The sequence below is a fragment of the Canis aureus genome, chromosome 36 (assembly GCF_053574225.1).
Source record: "Canis aureus isolate CA01 chromosome 36, VMU_Caureus_v.1.0, whole genome shotgun sequence".
NCBI classification, from domain to species: Eukaryota; Metazoa; Chordata; class Mammalia; order Carnivora; family Canidae; genus Canis; species Canis aureus.
In genome coordinates this window covers 20,444,228-20,465,998 of record NC_135646.1, presented here as the reverse complement: position 1 = coordinate 20,465,998, position 21,771 = coordinate 20,444,228, and the positions used below count along the sequence as shown (strand labels likewise).

Genomic DNA, 21,771 nt, shown 5'->3' with positions numbered 1-21,771 from the left:
GTACTAGGACCATAAAATCAATATTAACCTTCTAGAAACCAATTCAACCAAGAAGTTAGGCCCAAAGCTAGGCTGCGAGGAGTCAGGAAGTGAAATGATGAGAATGGAGTTTACTAAATATAGACCAGGATTTCCAATACCACCTTTCAGGTTTACACAACAATAAAATTTCAAAAACTTCTGTGGTTATTGGCATTGGATTGGATTGCCTTTTCTTGGAAAAATACATTTTGTAAGGAAAAAAGACATAATGGAATATACAACAGTCCTTCTCAAAAATGGAGTTTATAATATTATGCTGACATAACAAAAATTAATTTTTCTATATTTGAATTCAGAAAATTTTACTTTATTTATTTTTTAAAGATTTTATTTATTTGTTCATGAGAGACATACAGAGAGAGAGGCAGAGACATAGGCAGAGGGAAAAGCAGGTTCCATGCAGGGAGCCTGACATGGGACTGGATCCTAGGTCTCCAGGATCATGCCATGGGCCGAAGGTGGTGCTAAACTGCTGAGCCACTCAGGGATCCCCACAGATTCTTAACTATAGAGAACAAACCCAACAGAATGGAGGTGGGTGGGAGGATGGGTTAATTAGGTGATGGGGGTTAAGGAGTAACTAATAATGAACATCAGGTGTATGGAAGTGTTGAATCACTATATTGTACACATGAAACTAGTATCACACTGCATGTTAATTGAAATATAAAAACTTTAAAAAATTGTTTTACATATAACTGTTTTCTTGAAATATGTCTGTCAAAACAGCAATCTGCACTAGCTCATGCAGCAGTATTTGTTGAGGTACTTTAACTCCAGTTGTCAAAAATTCATCTTCATATCTAAGATCAATCTACTGTATGCAACTGAATTCTTCCTTATGTACCTTATTGTCCAAATTGCCATTCCTAAATCAATCCCTCAAGGGGAACAGAATTAAAATTGGATCAAACCAGTAAAGATTTATCTGCCCACCCCTGGAAATTGGGAGGAACAGGAAAGCAACCTGAAGTTTATGACCACCAGCTATTGGAACAAAATGTCAACTAAGGGTTCTGCCGTCAAAAAAGTGAGGGAGCCGATGATCCTTGAGTAGGCAACCAAAAGCATCCCCTGCATAAGTTTTTATGTCACATATGATCTTTACCAAAGTCTTTTAAATTATAATACTCCAGAGACCCAGATTTATAGATTATAAACCCAGCAGTTTATTTTAAAAAATAGAATGGCAATACGAATATAAGAATAAACATACTAGGGCAGCCCCCTTGGCACAGCGGTTTAGCTCCGCCTGCAGCCCAGGGCGTGATCCTGGAGACCCAGGATCGAGTCCCATATCAGGCTCTCTGCATGGAGCCTGCTTCTCCCTCTGCCTGTGTCTCTGCCTCTCTCTCTCTCTCTCTGTCTCTATGAATAAATAAATAATGTTTAAAAAAAAAAGAATAAACATATTAGTGTATAATAGGCCTAGAGCACAGTCAGCAAACTGCTGCCTGAAAGCTGAATTTGGCCTGCCACCTGTTTCTGTATGACCTGTGAGCCTAGAATAGTTTTTGTATTTTTAAATAGTTGCAAAAAAATCTAAGTTAAAATGTTACATAATATGTGACAATTATATGAAATTCAAATTTCAGTAGTCACAAATGAAGTTTTACTAGAACACAGCCAGACTCATTGGTTCATATATGATCAATTTGGTTGTTTCCATGCTATAATGGCTGAGAGCTTACAGTCAGGCAAAGCCTAACATATTTACTATCTGACCCTTTACAGAAAAAGTTTGCCAACTCCTGATCTAATAGTAAAATAATTCAAGCATCAAATAACCATCTGTCAGAAGTTACAAATTTGCTTGTAAATAAAGTAGAGGAGAGGAAGATAAGGAAGAAGAGAGGGAGGAGGAGGGGAATGAAAAGGGAGAGAATAGAAGCAAAGTGCCTCTCATACTGGTCCAAATTGGTTTTTTAAACAGAACTATGGGGATCCCTGGGTGGCGCAGCGGTTTGGCACCTGCCTTTGGCCCAGGGCGCGATCCTGGGGACCCGGGATCGAATCCCACATCGGGCTCCCGGTGCATGGAGCCTGCTTCTCCCTCGGCCTGTGTCTCTGCCTCTCTCTCTCTCTCTCTGTGACTATCATAAATAAATAAAAATTGAAAAAAAAAAAATAAACAGAACTATGGCACTTTACCATATTTTAATCAAAGACCACTGTGATACTCTAATGATAACCTTGGGACATTACCCACTAGCTGGTTTAATCTTTAATATTTACATTAGCACTTGTATTTTTTCTGTTTTTTTTTTTTTTAATTTACATGTATCACACAGAAACAGAAAAATAAACTATATAAGTTTCAACTATGGATTCCAGACCTTTACTCTAGAGGATTGCTTTTTAATTAGCTTTAGAGGTACTGTTCATTGTTTAGTCTTAACTCTTAAATATAAGAGTAAAGAAAACCAAGTTGAATATAAAACTAAGTCTACCTTTAAAGTCAGGCAGGAAGAATCCAGACCTCCAGGGTAATCCAAGAACCTGCCTAACATAAAGGGTGTGCACCAGGTCAGGGATGATCTGTAAATGATATGTTCTTCCCAGTGATTCTTTAGAACTAAGTAAACCCTTTGGATATACCCTGGTCTAGATCTGAGCCCCTCAATATGATTAATATAGAGTAGCCAGTGCTGAGTATAAAAACATGTATGCACCTTGGCATTAGATGAGCCTGAATTTTCATCTTATCTACTGGTTTTCTGACTCTGAGTATTATTATTTAATAGTTCCTCATTGTGAAGGCGATAATTAACTATTCTTCATAGGGACAGTCAGGTATGAGAACTAATAAGAAATACAAATTCCTAGTTTGGTACCTGACATACATGCTTATTCCCTTCAGCGTTCCCCTTTTGTTTGGGCCTGAAGAAAAGATGATGTCTTCTGCCCAATATTTCTTAAATTTCTGGCTCAACAGCCGACTCTGAGCTCAGAATAGCTACCCTGTTTGAGTATGTAATAGATGTAGTCTGCAGATTGAATAGTCTTCATATGGAAAGAGAAAGGAACTAAGCAATAAAGTAACAAGTGCCTTATAAAGCAAGACTACTGAAGATTATTCCTGAAGCTCATTTCCTCATGGATTCTGGGGAAGGGTTGTTATAATAAAAGCCTTAACTATAACTAGTACTTTTATTCTTAGCATAATAGCTGTATTAGTTTCCTATTGCTACGGCAACAACAAATTACCACATTTAGTGGTTCAAACCACTAAACCAATCCATTATCCTACAGTTCTAGACATCAAAGGATGAAGTGGTTTCAATGGCCCCAAACCAAGGTATTGGCAGGACTGTGCTTCCTCTGAAGGCTCTGGGGAAGAATCCATTTTCTTGTCTCTTCTAGCTTCTAAAACTGCATTCCTTGGCTCAGGGCCCCTTCCTCCATCTTCAAAGCAGTAACTCAGCATCTTCAAATCTCTCTGTTTCCATTGCTACACAACCTTCTGCCAAATCTCCCTCTACCTCTCTCATATAAGGACATCTATGATTACATTTAAGGCCCAATGAGATAATCCAGGATTAACCGCATCTCAAAATCCTTAATTCAGTCCCTTTTGCAAAATCCCTTATGACATATAAAGTAATATTCATAGGTTCCAGGAGATTAGGATCTGGGTGTCTTCGACAGCTATTATTCAGCCTATAGAGTGGTTAAGAACATGGATCTAGGAGCTAGACTGTCTCTGTTTGAATCCCAATTCCATCACTTACTAGCTGTCTGACTTTGGACAAATTACTTAATCTCAGTTTTTTATGTGTAAAACAGGCCTAATAACAAGGTCTACTTATTTGGTTGCTATGAGGATTAAGCGGATTATGAGAAGATAATTGGAACACCTATCTCAGAGGGTCATTGAGGGAATTACACGAGTTAATACATGTAAAGCTCTTAGAACAATGCTCTTAGATTACAGTAAATGCTATGCAAATATTAGTTATTATTTTTATCATCATCAAATAGTATTATCATTACTGTTACTGTGCCTTATACAAAGTTGGGAACAGTGTAAACCCTACTCTTGACCACTTAATGGCATCTTCTCTTAACATAAGAAGAAATCACTCCCCACAAAAAAGAAATCCCATTTACTTCCTGCCCTGTAATAAGTAAGTAATGTTAGTTTAATGCCATTAATCATTTTTCTTTCTATCTCTCTGATGTATGAATAAAATAGCTTGCAGAGTCAGAGTCCTAAATGTAGTAGAAACTGCTGGCAAACTCTGGCAAGCACAAACATCACATTTTCAGTGCCCTTCCCAGTTTGTACAACATATTCTAGTACTTCCTTCAGCACCAACTATTTTCTATGCTGGATCTTTATTCACTCTTTTCACTTCACTGCTTTTCTTCAATCAACCAAGCATGCATTATTTAACAAAAAGCCAGCCTCTGTAATTCATGCACACTTAGGAGAAAATAAAGTAAAACAGCCAAGTGACTCATTTAAACAAGAATAAGACTTAAGGAAAAAAAAACAACAACCAAAACCTTTCATTGATAGAAATAAGAAATATTGTTGGAAGAAAAAAAAACAACATGGCTAAGGGCTGAGTTTAGCCTAGCCATGGAAACAAAATGGTCAACAGTGTGTGCCAAAATATAGGCCCTGTGCCTTAAAAAAAATCTTACTACTTTCTTAAAACTGATACTCTGGCAAAAACAGCCTTATAGAAAAGGCTAAAACAATTCAGAGAAACTTCATCTTAATAGAAGCACAGAGCCTAGAATTAAAGTAAACATAAAGATTTAACAAACATTTAAATTAGAAATATATCTTAAAATGTTATTGTACAAATAAAACTTTGGAGATTAATTTAAAGTAGATATTGTCTGCTCATCTGCATGAAGTGGGAAGAGTGCCAATCACCATCAGCAGGAGCTCTTTTAGGCAGTGACAACCCTAATCCAGTCAAAAGATAATCTGTATAATTTAAAAACTACTATGTTTCTAGATTAAATAATAGATTTTTGACAAAGATAGAGACTAATTTTAATATTGTCTAGGTACATCAAAGATAAGATTTACTAAAAACCCAATAATTTTAAAACCAGGTATTAAACCACAAAAAGAAAATATGATGGTTTTAGAGTTCAGAGTTGAAAGAAAAGGGAGGGTGTCACCACCAAATTCCAACCTGAGGAGTGAGCAGCAGAGCTTACAAAGGCAGAGACCAGGGGCAGCCCAGGTGGTTTAGTGCTGCCTTCAGCCCAGGGTGTGATCCTGGAGATCCGGGATCCAGTCTCATGTCAGGCTCCTGATGGAGCCTGCTTCTCCCTCTGCCTGTGTCTCTGCCTCTCTCTCTCCCTCTCATGAATAAATAAAATCTTAAAACAAAACAAAACAAAACAAAACAAACAAACAAAAAAAAGTCAGAGAGCACATATCAACACCAGGTACAGCTGCACTGATACGCCCTAGTATATTACACTGGCTATATTCAGCACCAGTGTCCTATCAGCAGTTGTAGGGTTCACCCTTAGGAAAGAGAAATTGTGCATTGTACCCAGCAAATACTTTGTCCCTCTTCTTTAGTGATCTTTTTTAGATTAAAGATGAGTAGGGTTGGGGCACCTGGGTAGTACAGTCGGTTAAGCGTCCAACTTTTGGTTTCCATTCAGGTCAGGGTCATGAGTTCAGCTCCATGCTGGCCTCTGTGATCAGCACAGCAGCCTCTTGAAATTCTCTCTCCCTGTCCTCCTCCCTGCTCTCTCTTGCTCTCTCTCAAATAAATACATCTTAAAAAAAAAAAAAAAAAAAAGATTGGTAGGGTTTTCAGAATATGAAATACACAGGGGCAGCTCTACTTACAAACAAGTTGGATTCCAAAAGGCTGTTGAATCCATTCGTTTAAAAGTCCAAAACCATGAGTGAGATTTAGGCGTATGGGTTCCACATTGCCTCCTAACTGATATATTTTAAGTATTTTTAAAAACTGCCCTGTTATGTTTATAATGAACATTCGCTGAGGCAGACAACCCCTCCCTGCCACAATCTCTACTAACAGGAGAAGGGAGTGAACCTCTGGCAGCTAAGGCATTCACACCAGAGCTTCACCTGAAGATTAAGAAAAATGGTGAACCCATGGTGCCATCTGCAGTTTTTGATAATTTTCCACAATAGCACTTGCATTCACCATGCTTAGCCTTTCAACTCTTGAACTCCTAACTCCTAACTAACTCCTAACTGAATCTTTGCCTATATAGGCATCCCACTTCAACAATGGTCCTCTGCCAAAAGCGTTTCATTCACATTTCTTCACCTTTGGCTGTAAACTGCACAGGTATATCTTTTTTCATGGAATTATGCTTCATAATCATTCTTATGGTCTAATCATATATCTAACATGTGTAATTTTCTCATTTTTAATTTTTTACACTATTTCTACTTTTGTGTCCATCAATCTATCACTAGCACTGCTTTTAGGGACAAAATGGGGTTTGTAATATTTATAAAACACCTCAAAACTATATATATAAAACATACATGCTACAAATAACAATAATGGCTGAATTGAAAATAACCATCTGATGGTGATCACTGGAGCTAAATCTGCTCTGGAGCATACTCTGCCCCTAGCCAAAAGGCTCCTAAATTATACATTTTAAGCAGTTGAGTTTGCATTTAAAGAGATTTATAAGGAAGTAAACCTACCATACAAGAACAGGGTTTTCTTATACATTTGATATAATTTTGGATGTTGCTTATGCTTGGTATTTCATTTCAAGACAAATATTAAAGGTCTAAAGAAAAGTTTAGCCTGATGTCTTGTTTGCAAAAGATAATGAATTTATATTCTTTGAAAGTAATCCAGCCCAGACTACTTAAGTGGGAAGGGATACAGTTTCTCTGTACTTTCCTCAACAAATAATGAATAGCAAGGGAATGTGTGACAGCTAATAAGTATCTGTCATTCATCAGAGTTTTAAAATCATTAAGAACTAAAGCTACCACAGCAACACCGAAGAAGGCTTCCTAGATAAGGGACCATTTGTGAATCAATGATCTATTTTATGGAAGAGCAGCCACATTACACAACTGTGGTTGTACATTCCATATTTTACCTTTTATAAAGTTAGGGAAATAATCCAAAAGCAAAAAAATATTAGGGGCTTTTTCAACAATGCAAGATCCAGTCATTATCAGAAGCCATTTTGTTTCATATTTTACATTTAAATCCTCATCTAAGTACAATGACAGTTATCAAAATATGAACCCAATTACAAGGAAAATGTTAAATCATGCTTCCATAACTACTCTTTGAGAAGTTATGAAAAGAAGATTTAAAAGAAAATATTAAAAGACAATATTTTTGATGCTTAAGTAATTAAATTTCACCCATCTGGAAAATTCATACATCCAAAGTGCTGGAGTACCAACTATGGCATCTAACAAAATAGAATTGCCTACTAATTACACCTCTCAAATTTTATGCCTCTTTCCATCACTCATTTTTTTCAAACTCCTTTCTATAAAAAATTGGGATTGGCTTAGAAATATGAAAAACAAAGTAAATTATTTTCTGGCAGTCAAAAATAATTTAGTGATATCAAATGATAGTTTAGTCAAAGAAAAGAGGATAGAGGGGATCCCTGGGAGGCTCAGCGGTTTGGCGCCTGCCTTTGGCCCAGGGCGCGCGATCCTGGAATCCTGGGATCGAGTCCCACGTCCGGCTCCCAGCATGGAGTCTGCGTCCCTCTCTCTCATAAATAAATAAATAAATGTTAAAAAAAAAAAAGAGGATAGAAAATAGTACAAAGATACTAAATAAACACAAACCTCAAAATGGGTAGACGAGTCTCACATTCATAAAATAATGTTGATTTTATTTCTCTAAGAGAAAGAGCAACTTGACACTTAAACTCTACACTTAAACTCTACTTGAAATCTTGTATCCTTTTAAGAGAGCACTCTTTTCTTTGTATGATCTGGCAAAAAAAGCTACACAATACTATATAGTTTATTCAATTCTAATATTGCAAAAGCTTTTACAAGATAGGGTTTTCTTAGAATTTCTAAGGAGTGAAACTGAGTTTAGTATGAATTATTTAAATATTTGAAAGTGATAAATGGGGAAAATAGGTACACATTTCATCATCTCAACATATGATAACAGAGCTGCTCTTAGGAAAGAAATGCTTTTTGTTTGAGAAAATACACAGAAAAGCCACTTGTGGAAGGTGAGGCCTTGCAGCATCGAAGGGAAGGCTAAGATGCTCTGCATTAGACTAGGGAAATAACTGTTTTCTCTTTCTCTGGATGGGGAGAGAGAAGGCAAGGGAAAGGAATCCTATCCAGATGGCAGTAGCTCAGAGGCCACAAGAACACCAGGAATTTACAGAAATCTTACAGAGGGTTTTGGTTTCCCCCTAACATGAAACTGAAGGTTCAAACCAACCATTTTTAGCTTTTAAAGGATCTGTCTGGACAACTAGTTGACATTTGGGTTATAGACACATTGAAATACTTGTTCACAAGAGCAGATGGTGTCAAGAACTTATATTCTGGAATATTAATAAAATCATAATTGCTATTATATTTTAGAATCTTTTTTAAAAACAGAAATCTTTATGTCCTTTTGATTAAAAGAAAGGAAAAAACAATTATAGGTCTTCAAAAATGGGTAATGCAGAGTAAATGGCATCACAGATTTGGGATTTCTTGTTCTTGTAACCAAATATGGGGGGAAATATCTCGAGCAGAGACATTTTATATAAGAGATTCCACAAAAGAATATGTACTATATTGCTAGAACCAAATACACTTTTCCCCAACAAATCAGAAAGTATTTTCTTTCAATACTGACTGGCAAAACTTAGGTAGTAGATTAAATCAAGAGACATAATCATCTAAAAACCTGCAAATAGTTCACAGAAAATTAAAAAATAAACTGAACAGATATAATCATGCTGGCAGACCTAAGAGTATTATTGTATAATCTGCTCTTCAAATACCATAGCTTAGAAGACCCCTTGAAACTCCACTTTAACACAGCAGTAGGGTAAATACAAATTTTAAAAACAGAAATAATTAAATAAAAGTAGAAAACATGTGTCTTTATTTCTCTTTGTCCCCTCTAATAACCAAATGAAAACTTACTTTTGGTGGCTTTAAAAATGATCCTAAATCCTTCAATTATTTTAAACTCAAAATATATAAAAGCTTTCCAAAGAAGAAGTTTCCAAAAGATGCCAAAAGAAAAACTGTAAGCACTACAGCTCTTCAGATCAACAAAGTAATCAGTGGCACCAGAACATGCAATCTTCTATGACCAGGAACAGGGTGTAACTTAAAATGGGGGTGAGTGGTCAGGACAGAATATTATAAACATATTTATAAACATATATATTTCTAGAATGATTTCTAAAATTCTGCATATCTAAGACATGTAACCATTTTAGTAATGTAATTCTACCAAGCAAAAATATGTTCAAATTACATTGAGGTTTAAATACTAGTCATTGATAAATAAATACATACATACATACATACATACATACATACAAACTAGTCATTGTTTTCCAAACCAGTTGTCACAATTAACTCCAGGACTTCAAGATAAGGTTGTCCTTTGAGGGAGAATTGACATGTAATGGGTGGTTCTGGTATGCCAATGAAATTCAGGAACCATGTAAGAAAATATCAATTTTTTGAGCTACAGCTATTATCTTTCACTCGGGAGACAGATTCTGAGCTTGAAGGGCACATAGGTAGGCAGTGGAGAGCTTTTAGGAACCCTCCTTCTCCACTTGCCTCATTAAGAGCTAGTAGCCCATTCTTCAGATTTTATAATGGGCCTTCTCCTTTCTCTCCTAAGGAATCTCATCTACTTTAAAAGCCTTAATTTCCAATTATATTATAATTACTTCCCAAATCTCTACTTTAAGTCCAAATTGGCATATGACTTTAAACTGGAACTCTCAATATCAGTTATGTCAATACCATAAATATATCAATATATATATTTATATAAAACCAATACCATAAATTCATCACTTTCCAAATTGAAATTATATCCTTCTCCCATGAAATGTTTTTTCCTGCTCTACTAATTAGTTAATATTATCAAGTCACCTGATCAGCAGAGCCAGAAATCTAAGAGTCATCTTTTTTCTCAATTTCTGCTTTCCATGTAGTCACCTGTTCCTGTCAATGTATTATCTAAGCCTGTTACTATGGTCTTAGTTCAAGCCCTTCTTTCTCTCTAGCTACTGCAAGAGCTGCCAACTAGTCATCTAGACTCAGCCCTCTTCTACTCTGAGCTAGTGAGGCTCTTGGAATGCCTACTGCTACTCAGGCCACCCTCCCTATGCCCTTAGCATATACTGTATCTTGTGGTTCAGATGTCCTCCATGTCTAAATGTACACACACTAACATAACTTTTGTTAACTTGATTTCTCTCGCAGACTTTTCTATAAACGAAAATTATAGTAATTATGTAAACCAAACCATACAGTCCACTTGATTGTTCTGTTGTATATTAAGAACGGATATGGGATCCCTGGGTGGCGCAGCGGTTTGGCGCCTGCCTTTGGCCCAGGGCCCGGTCCTGGAGACCCGGGATCGAATCCCACGTCGGGCTCCTGGTGCATGGAGCCTGCTTCTCCCTCTGCCTGTGTCTCTGCCTCTCTCTCTCTCTCTGTGTGTGACTATCATAAATAAATAAAAAATTAAAAAAAAAAAAAAAAAGAACAGATATCCTAGCATATCGATTTTTTAGTGAGTTTGCTTAGTGTGTGTTTTCCTCCAGACCTATCAACTCAGAGTACACTGGGAAAACCTTCCATTTCTAGACATAAACAATTGAATAGGAGACCTCACTGCCCTATGAGACTTTTCCTGAGCAGGAACTATCTTCTTTTGACAATGAAAACAACCCAAAACTTCTTTGTTAAATTCATGAATTTACTGTAGAATATAACAAGTGAAACTAGCACTACAGAAGTTTTCTATAAGATCAGTTTATAATGTTAAACAATTGATAATAAAGACACAAGCCTTCTGTGTTTCAAATGAAAAATGCATGATAAATAAATTCTCAATTCTGTTCAAAATTCAGTCTTTTCTAATAATAATAGCTAACACTGACAGAGCACTATGTGCTAGGCATTGGAATAAATGCTTTGTGCACATGATCCCTTTTAATCCTCACAACAACTCAAAGATGTGAATATTATTATTGTCATCATTTTATAGATAAGAAAACTGAAGCTGAGAGGTTAATTAACTTGCCCAAGCTAGAAGACCCTGAATCAAACCCAAGACTATGTTTTTTCAAAGCTGGGACTTCCAACCCTTGAGCTCTACTAGCAAGGGACCAGGAGTGTAAGGGATAATGAGTGTGTAGTTTGAGAAATTCTCTCTCTCCACTCCAGTTTGCAAAAAAACACATATTGATTAATAAATAAAGAAAAACAACAAAATAAGGCTCCAAATTTTTTTAGTCCCCGTTTTTTAAAGTGGTATATTTGCTTTTAGAAATAAGTCATCTGATCCTAAAACTGGCTGTATTTACAACGAAGCAGAATGATCTGTGTTCTTATGTACATCATGTCATAAGAATTCCAAATCTCAGTTTGATTTTGTCTTTAAAAGGGTTATTCTACAGTATCAAGAAAAGAATGCAGATGTATTGCTATAAACTGGGAATAATTCTGTTATGTGTTCTGAGCTGCTAAAATTAGTGGAATATCGACCAAAATAAATCCTTATCCAATAAATAAGTCTACCTGTATCTTAGTATCTTGCAAATGCTGGGCATTCAATATTTATTGAATGAATCAACCTCTAGTTAAGTTACATCCTTGGAATCTGTACTAGGGAGAAAAATGAAACTACATTAGAAACCTAAGACTGTCAGAGCATTTGAAAATTGTGAGCTTTCTTAACCCAATCTATAAAAATCTATACAGGCTTCTTAAGATGTCAGTTACAGGCAGAGCTGTATCAATTAACCCCACCAGTTACAAGGAAGTTGCAAACATTCCCTAGAGATGGGCTTGACAACACTGGCAACAATCACAAAAATTTAAATAGCAACTTCCCCCAAGTTTCCTAAGATATTAAGGTATTAAGATATTTTCCCTCTAAAGTTAAAACATGGAATGAGAAAAGTCCAACTTGTATAAGGGGGGTGGGCGGGCGGAGAAAAGTCCTTAGAACAGACCGAAAAGAAGTGGATGACTCAGGGTCATTACTATGACTAGCAATCACTGCATCATAATATATAGTGACTATAGCTATAACCTCTGGATTATATTTTTAAAGAGCTCTTTTTCCTACAATAAATGGTGTGAAATGCTAACTTTTTGGAGATTTTAAGTCTACTTCTTATTTTGTTCTCCTCCTCACCGCTGCACTATCAAGCATTACACTTTGCTGTTGCAGTGTGCCTCTCTGCTTTCTACCCTGCTGTTGGCTGAGAAACCAGATAAACCAGGTTATCAGAGAACCCAGAAGGTGTCTGCATGAGATTGAACCCTAGGACCTGTTTTTCTGCTCTTGGCTGTTTCCTCAAGTAACTTTCTTTCTTTCATCCCTCCAGCACTAGGGATTTAGTTGGCTTGCTTCTCTCCCTTTAGCAATCTTGTCAAGTCCTTTTCTCACCTGGTATTCTTTTTTCTTTTCTGTAGGCTGGCTATGAATACACTCTGTCCCTTCTTTATTGTCTTCCAAAAAAGGATAGGTTCTTCTCTCTTTTGTGAGAATTTTAATGTTAATCACTAAAGAGAATACATAGTAGACTACAAACATGGAAAAAATGGTTTGGGAAATCTTTTTTTTTTTTTTTTTAAGATTTTATTTATTTATTTGACAAAGAGAGAGTGCACAAGCAGGGGGAGCAGCAGAGGAAGAGAGAGAAGCAGACTCTCTGCCAAGCAGGAAGCCCAATGTGGGGCTCAGTCCCATGACCCTGGGATCATGATTTGAGCAGAATGCAGTCACTTAACCAACTGAGCCACTCAGGTGTTCAGTTTAGGAAATCTTAAAAATTTTCATTATGTTCTTACTCCTTAATCAGTATTTACTGACTCTTCATCTTGGATGTTACCCAAGCTCACTTTCTTCCTTGCTACAATACTGTGAGCTCTTTGAATGAAGTTATTTTATTTTTGGATGCCCCAAACCTAAAAGCAACAGTTACATAGCAGGCTTGAAATACATGCCTAACTATGAGCTTAAAGATTAAAGACGATGAGCTTAAAGATTAAAAATGTCAATACACTGAATTACAGAAATAATTTAATGAGCAAAAAACTGATTACTAATACATTTCGGTTCAATATCAATTAAATGAATTGCCTTGAAAAATTAAGCAAAGATTGAACATTTGAAAGAAAACACTGTATTTATGAAAAACTATGAGTTTGCTGTCAAATGGTACCTTATCATTTTTTAAAGATTTTATTTATTTATTTGAGAGAAAGAGAGAGAGAGCACGAGCAGGGGGGAGGGGTAGAGGGAGAAGCAGACTCCCTGCTGAGCAGGGAGCCTGAAGTGGAACTCAATCCCAGGACCCTGGGATCATGATCTGAGCCAAAGGCAGACACTGACTGAACCACCCAGGTGTCCTAGGGCGCTTTATCATTTTTATAGCAATAACAGTACCCACTTTTTTGGTAAAAAGTAAAAAGAACTAGCTGTCAGTGTCATAGGAGAGCTATGACACAATCTTTGGCTTTTGCTTAGTTTTATAATGTTTTTTACTAGCAGCATCTGCAGCTGTTTATGGATGCATTTAAAATAAGCTCCACATCAATTTAAGAAACAAAACAGATTATTAACATAGGGGAAGGGGAAGGAAAAATAAAAACAGAGAGAGAGAGGCAAACCATAAACGACTCTGAACTATAGAGAACTGAAGGTTGTTGGAGGGAGGTGGGTAGGGGGATGGGCTAAATGAGTGATGAGCATTAAGGAGGGCACTTATTGGGATGAGGACTGGGTGTTATATATGTCAGTGATGAATCACTAAATTCTACTCCTGAAACCAATACTACACTATATGTTACCTAACTGGAATTTAAATAAAACCTTGGAAAATACTACACTATATGTTACCTAAGTGGAATTTAAATAAAACCTTGGAAAAAAGGACGCCTGGGTGGCTCAGCAGTTAAGCATCTACCTTCCGCTCAGGTCATGATCCTGAAGTCCCAGGATCCAGACCCACAGCAGACTCCCTGAATGGAGCCTGCTTCTCCCTCTGCCTTTGTCTCTGCCCCCTCTCTCTTTGTCTCTAATGAATAAGTAAATAAAATCTTAAAAAAAAATCGGAAAAAAATATTAAAGAAAATAAACTAATCAAATGATCAAATAGCTTCTTAAAAAACTCACAACTGCTACATCTCCTTTGTAGTCTTCTGAACATGTGACTAAGAATAAGACAAAGGAAAAGGCAGTGGTTTTTAGCCTAGTACTAGCTAAAGAGATAAAAATGATTGGAAAAAATTTTTAAGTTACGTGCTTTAGGAACAGTAGTACCATCTCAGAGACATTTTAGTTGGTTTCTAGTCTCCTCCTCTTTCTTTCTTCCTTCAGAGAATGCTCTTTCTTAACTAACAAGTTTCCCTTTGTTTTGATTTATAACACTGGCCTGAATGGCCCCAAAGTACCACCACACAACATGCCCAAGACAGAAAGCAGTTAAGAGTAGAAAGCAGGGCTTTGGCACTTGGATCCGGAACAAGCATTTACTTAAGTGATGAATTTCTGAGAAGTTCATCTTCTAAGCCGACATGAATTTTAAATATAAAGAACTAGTTAAGTTCTTCTATGGTCACAAAACCATGGGGAGTGGGGCTGCTGTAAATTCAGTCATCATCCATGGGACTCACACCATAGGCATGCCCTCCATTACCTGCTTACATATACTCTCTGGAGACATTCCATACCATATCCTTTACACTCATCTGTGAACCCCTATCTGTGCTCTCTTACTTTCATTCCTCCCACCGATAAATCCACACAATCTATACCTAGCTTTCTCTCCAAACTCTGAGAATTAAGTACAAGCATAATCTCAATCATGTCCTTGCACACTCATTAATGGGAGTGTAAATTAGTAACCCTCTTAGAGGAACTGGTGGCTGGAAGTTAGAAGGGGGAGAGAAACTTATTTTTCATCATATACCTTTCAAATTGTCTCCCATATGACAAGTAATGAGAAAATAATTTTCTCACCCTGTGAGAAAATGAAATATATGTTACTTAAAAGTCTCTACTCCTTCCTTCTTTAAACTTTGTTCCACCAGTTATCCCTATCCACTAGTCACACCCTGTTCCTTGGCCTATTCTCATGTTCAAAATCTTCCATTTTATTAAAAGCAAATAAAATTAAAATGTAAAAATCTTCCTTCTTCAAGACTCTGGGTTCCCCTCTAGCCCCTGGGTTCCCCTCTGGGTACCACTCTATCCTCAATGAAGCTTCTTCAGAGTATTTACCCTCCCTTTTCCTCATCTTTTATTCCTTCCTCAACCCTACTACAATCTGATTTTTCCTGAAACCGCCTTCCCTTTAGTCACCAATAGGCCCTGCTAATCAATCCAATTTTACTTTCTTAGTTGTTATCTTAAGTACCTCTGGTTCAATACTCTTGACTACTCCCTACTTCAACTTTCCTATGGGTCTCCTGGAGCTTACATCTTACAATGAATGTACTTTCTCAAATCCCTTCATTGGATCACCCAGCTCCCTTCTCTTAATCCTTAAATGTTGGTGTTTCCTAAAATTCCAACTGTGACTGTGTTCTTTATTGCTGCTGTTTTTCACTTATCTTTGTACAAACCAACCACCACCATAGATTAAACTACCTCTTAACTGTTAATAACTCCCAATCTGACTCTTCAGACCAGACTTCTTCCTTATATCCACTCAAATTTCTTATAGGCTGATTGTAATCCCTTTAATTGATCCACTGAACATTAGATGCCTCCTTTCTCTCACCTTCCACATCCAATCCATTACCAAATCCTGTATGGTCTAATATTTCAAATTTACCCATTTCTCTTCATCCTCTCTTCTATCATCCTAATTTTCTACCCATCATTACCTCTTAGTCTACGAACTAACCTCTTAACAGGCCTCCATGCTCAATTTGTTGCTCTCTCTCTTCTCTGTAAGACAACAAGAAAAATGTTTTAAAAACTAAACTCCTTAAAAAAAAATACCTAGAATAAAATCCACACGTCTGGTCTAGTCTTGCCCCTGACTACTTCTCTTCCTTCATCTTGTACCACTCTCTTTACTCAGACTCAGCCACAAAGACAGCTTTGTGTTATGGCTTTTTCTTTACTTCCTCATCACATTCTCTCCTATCACTGGATCTTTGTCACTGTTTATTGTACTTGGAATATTCTTCCCTCTTGTTCTTCATATGGTAACTACTTCTCACCCTTCCAGTCTCAGCTGAAAAATTATCCTCAGAGATAAGTTACCAGTCCAATTGATCTAAAGTAGCCTCTCCTGCCATCTTTATTTTCTAACTCAGCATCTAAGTTGTTTTCTTCACAACACGTATTACAACTTACTTCCAGGAAGGAAGAGGGAAGTGCTACCTTCTCCTTTTCTTTTTCCTTTCCAATCAGAATGAGAATATGACAGGAACTTAAGCAACTTAATACATATTTGTTGTTAAATGAACTATTAACTGAACTGGTAGGTGAATTCTTTCACCATGAACACATCTGTCAACTTTATTGTTACACAAAATAGCATAATACTTTTAAATTACACTCTATTTTATTTGAGCTATTCCTTCTTTATTATCAGAAAGCTTTCTAAAGAGAAAGAACTTGAAATTTGGCAAATACTGACAGAGATATATGGATAAACTTCAAAGACCCCAATGATCTTTACAACATGAATTAGTTACACCTCGATACCTCGAGTAGACTTTGTATGCTCATTTTCTAGCACAAATAAATCATAATACAGGGTGGTTAAACAGGATATCCCCAAGGTTATGTGAGCCACTAGTAAAGCTAGGAACATTACATAATAAGAAGCCAGTTACATAAGAAATCTCAATAAAATGACCTATGCTAACAATTGGTCAATTAGCCACCTAGTGGATAGTTTTCAATAAATGCCTCCTGAATTAAGCTGAAAGACTGAAAAGAGATTTTTTTTTTTTTTAAAGTAGCCTCTGCCCTAAGGGAGGTTAAAAATTTAAGAAATCTAAGATCTACTAGGGAAACTTCTGAGTTCCATGCTCTAGATTAAATCTAAGATCTAATGGTCTAAGATATCTAAGAGAAGAAGATAACACCACTAGATAATAAGTATTTAATGAGTATTAGAACAGAATTGTTCTAAATACAGTCAGGTGAAGGGAAAACTGCTTTCTAGCTAAAGTGATCTGGTTTCTTTTCTTTTCTTTTTTTTTTTTTTTAGTGATCTGGTTTCACATTGGAGTATGATGTTAAGTGGGTTCCTCAAGGATGGAAAGATCCAGATAGTGAGAAGGGGAGTATCCAGTAGGTAAAGGACAAAGAAAAAAAAAAAGCCCCAGAGCAAACAGCAGGCAGACCCAGTTTGACAGCAGTGTACAGAACAATTTAAGTGGGAATGATTAGGGGAAAGTACTTGGAGCTTTGAATTTCACAAGTTCAGATTCAGAAGTCTGAACGTGATTGCACAAGGCAACAAGTTTCTAAATGGAAAGTGACATCTGAGGGGCTTGGCTAACCCTTGGTAGAGCATGCAACTTGTGATCTCAGGGTTGTAGTTTGAGCCCCATATTAGGCGTAGAGATTACTTAAAAATAAATCTTTTTAAAAAATGTTATTTCAGAAATAAATCTAGAGTCAGAATACAAGATAAATTTCAAGAATGGAAAGATTAGAGACAGTAATAATTTAAAATTTTTACTGCATTGTGCCTGGATTATTGTAATAAAGGCATAAATGAGTTGAAACAGTAAGAGGGATCTGTAAGACAGTGTTAACTCGTTAACTTATGAGTTGGGACTAGATAAGCTTTAACCTCTCCTAAAAGATAATTACATCTGGCATATACTTCAATCATATGACTTCAGACCTCACAATTTTCATTGCTCCTCACTCCCTAATAAGTCCCAGACATTTGGTGACGCCATGAAGCCCAAACTGGATTCTCCAACCACATAATACAGCCCAGTCAAAACAAAGGATTGCATTTACTAGCTACCTAGACATACTAGGAAATTCCCAATCATATAACTTTGTTCTTGTGATTTCTTCTACCTTTAATATCTCTCCCTCCTTCTAACATATTCAAAGTCTAGCCATTCTTCGTATCTTAGTTCAAATGCCATTTTTTTCCCAATGCCAGATTTCCCAAAAGCCTCAACTTGAAGTAAGATTACTTCCCAAAACTCTCCACTTTCTTCTAAACATTTTTAATCATATAATTATTCCTTATCTCCTCTAATAAAACTATATACTCCCTACAACATACATAATTTATTTTTGTATTATTCCCTCTTCCTTTCTTAGGTAGTTGAAGATCTTGATAAATAATACATGGTAACATACAGTATAATGGCTAGGAGCATAGTCTGAAGACAGACTACTTGAATTTGAATCTAACACTGCCATTTGCTATTGACCATGGGCAAGTTACTTAACCTCTGTGTTTTGATATCTTTTTTTTTTTTAATTTTTATTTATTTATTCATGAGAGAGAGAGAGAGAGAGGCAGAGACACAGGCAGAGGGAGAAGCAGGCTCCACACAGGGAGCCCGACGTGGGACTCGATCCTGGGTCTCCAGGATCAGGCCCTGGGCTGAAGACGGGGTTAAACCACTGAGCCACCTGGGCTGCCCTGTGCTTTGATATCTTTAAGTATAAAATGGAGATAGTAATAGTAGATAGTCCATGAGGTTGTCAGAAGACTTGATTTAGAACACTGTAAGCACCACAAAAGTGCCTATTAGTGGGAAAATACTGAATATTCTGTGATAGTTGAGTAAAGCTTTATCTATGGAAAGCAAAATGTCAAAAGTAAAGCCAGTTTCTAGGTACAAAGAGGTGCATACAAATTCTTCCTAAATGCTCCCATGTTTGCCCTAAGGGTTAGCTGTGCCCTTTAAAATCTCCCTTATGTTAACAATAGATGTTTTAGTTTGTCATTTCAATACTCTGAGATAATATTTAGTTCAGCTTCCACCTAATTTTGATCATGCTTCCAGTCTTATCTCCTTTAATCCATACTCCACAAAGGTCAGAGTAGTCTTTCTAAAATGCATATCCAATGTTTTTCCTCTGCTATAAACCATCTCCATTCTATCCCTTTTATGATAAAGTTCAGCTCCTTGGCATTTCATACAAAATTGTCCTAATATGGCCCCAGCCTAATCTCCAACTTCAACTCTCAACACTTCTTACCATGAAACTTAATCACCTGGCACACCTTAACGGCTTTTTGTATGTCATTCCTTTTGCTAGAACATCCCTGAATTAGTTTGTTAGGACTGCCATAGAAAATACCAGAGTAAAAAAAAAAAAAAGAAAAAAGAAAATACCAGAGTAGGTTAAATGAGACAAGTTTATTTCCTCACAGTTCTGGAAGCTAGAAGTTGAATATCAAAGTATTGGCAAGCTTGGTTTCTCTCTGAGGCTTGCAGATATCCAACCTCTCAGTGTGTTCTCACATAATTTTTTTTCTCTGTGCACACATCCTTGGTGTCTCTTTTTGTTTCTAAAGTTCTTTTTATAAGGACACCTGTCAGAACGAATTATACCCACTCTAAATGCCCCATTTAAGTCAATCACCTCCTCAAAGGCCCGATCTCCAAATACAGTTACACTCTGAAGTTACAGGGGTTAGTACTTTAACATACAAATTTTGGTGAGGCACAATTCAGCCTACAACAACTCCCTTCTTTTCTTTGCCCAGGAAATACCCATTTGTTTTTCTAAGAGTGGACCAAGCCTTCTCACCCCCAGCAGAGTTCACTGCCCTTTCTCTCTGTTTGTATAGTACCTCTCTGTAGGCTGTATTCTGTATACTGCTATCCTATTAATACACTATAACAATTATGTCTTTCCCTCTTCTGATTGTATCACTTAAGAGCAGGGGCTAAATCCCTACTGGCACCTAGCATAGTGTCTGGCCCACCACAAGTATTTAATAACGATTTGATTATTAAGGGAAAGTAGAAAAAAGAAGGGCTCTGAAGAAAGGCAACAGTGGGTTCAAATCCTGGCTCAACCATTTACTTATCTTGTAGTTTTGGGCAGTCACTAAATGCTGAACTTACATTCTATTTAAGGTAGCTCTACAGACAAATGATAGAATGAAAACACCCAGTTGTGGGGTTGGTTCAAAAGTAGGTACTCCGTAAATGTTAAAGATTCTGAGCTTGCCTGGGTCTGACACCCAGTTCTACCACTTAGTAGATGAGTGACCTTGGGTATGTTAACTCATCCTCTGCTTCAGTTGCCATCTACAAAAACACTTCATGGTGCTATTGTGAGGATAATATAGGTAAAATATATATTAAGACAGGTATCTAACACACAGTATTACATAAATGTTTCCTATTATTACATGAACACCTCAGATCTGAGCAAATATGACTGAAAACCATGAATTATTTATATTTAGTCCCTTCACTTACTCATTTTAAATGTATTGCCTTGATGCCTCAGATTTCTTGACTAAACAAGATGGTAACTAAAGAGGTTCAAAAACTGGTACAGATAATATAAAGAGCTCAAAATAAACATGAGATAATATATTACTATCTGTGTCATTCCTTATATTGGTGTTTGACATATTTTTTATATTGATGTAAAATTTTTAAGAAACTAGTTTTTCTACGCTTTGCAACTACCGATGTTAACCATGATTTCCAGGATCCAGTGGAGAATAATAATCTTTGGCTCATATTTTCAATTGTAGAATTACTAAACCTTTGAACTAGAAAGGACCCCTGAGATGAAAATCCAATCCTAGCATGCCTTACACAAGTAAACTGAGGTGGATTTGAAATGGGCTTTGCGGGTCATAATGAGCAGCTCTGTGGACGACAGGAATGGCAAGCAGACGGAACAGTTTGTTCAAAAGTACTAAAGTTGGCAGCCCAGGTGGCTCAGCGGTTTAGCGCTGCCTTCTGCCCAGGATGTGATCCTGGAGACCCGGGATCGAGTCCCAGGTCAGGCTCCCTGCATGGAGCCTATTTCTCCCTCTGCCTGCTTCTTCCTCTGCTTGTGTCTCTGCTTCTCTCTCTCTCTCTCTCTCTGTGTCTCTCATGAATAAATAAATAAATAAAATGTTAAAAAAAAAAAGTACTAAAGCAGGGGTTCAGAACTTCTAGATATTCAAGGTGTATGGGAAACCAGTATTTGGAAATAATTCTGGGAGATAGTTTTGAATCATCCAAACTTTAAGGTAATTTCTGACGTAGGTACAACTTACCTGACCTGTAACTTTGACACATGGCAGATCTACATTTGAATTTCCACTTGTTAGGTTAAGCAAAATCTTTGAGCCTCAGATTAGCACAACAGGGTTATTGCAGCGATTAAGTGAGCAAATGTACACAGAGCTCATGACTGGTGTGCCCAGCTGACTGAAAGTACAGCTGACTTGAACTTGGGTTTGAACTGCAAGGGTGCACTTAGACACTGAGTTTTCTGATACAGTACAGTAAATGTATTTTCTTTTTTCTAGTTTACTCTAAGAGTACAGAATTGTAATACATATAACACAAAATATGTTAAA

General features: G+C 36.8%; 1 protein-coding gene across 2 annotated transcripts in view; it reads right to left on the bottom strand.

Annotated features, from left to right (window-relative positions):
- The window catches only part of TRAK2 (trafficking kinesin protein 2), a 64,990-nt gene that overhangs the window by 41,725 nt on the left and 1,494 nt on the right, over window positions 1–21,771 (bottom strand). The window contains exon 2 of one of the 2 annotated variants that reach the window (XM_077885423.1): window positions 16,135–16,178. The exons of the other annotated variant lie outside the window; for it this stretch is intronic. The gene's annotated coding sequence lies outside the window, so the exon portion shown is untranslated. The remainder of the gene's footprint in view (window positions 1–16,134; window positions 16,179–21,771) is intronic. 2 annotated transcript variants of the gene reach the window in all.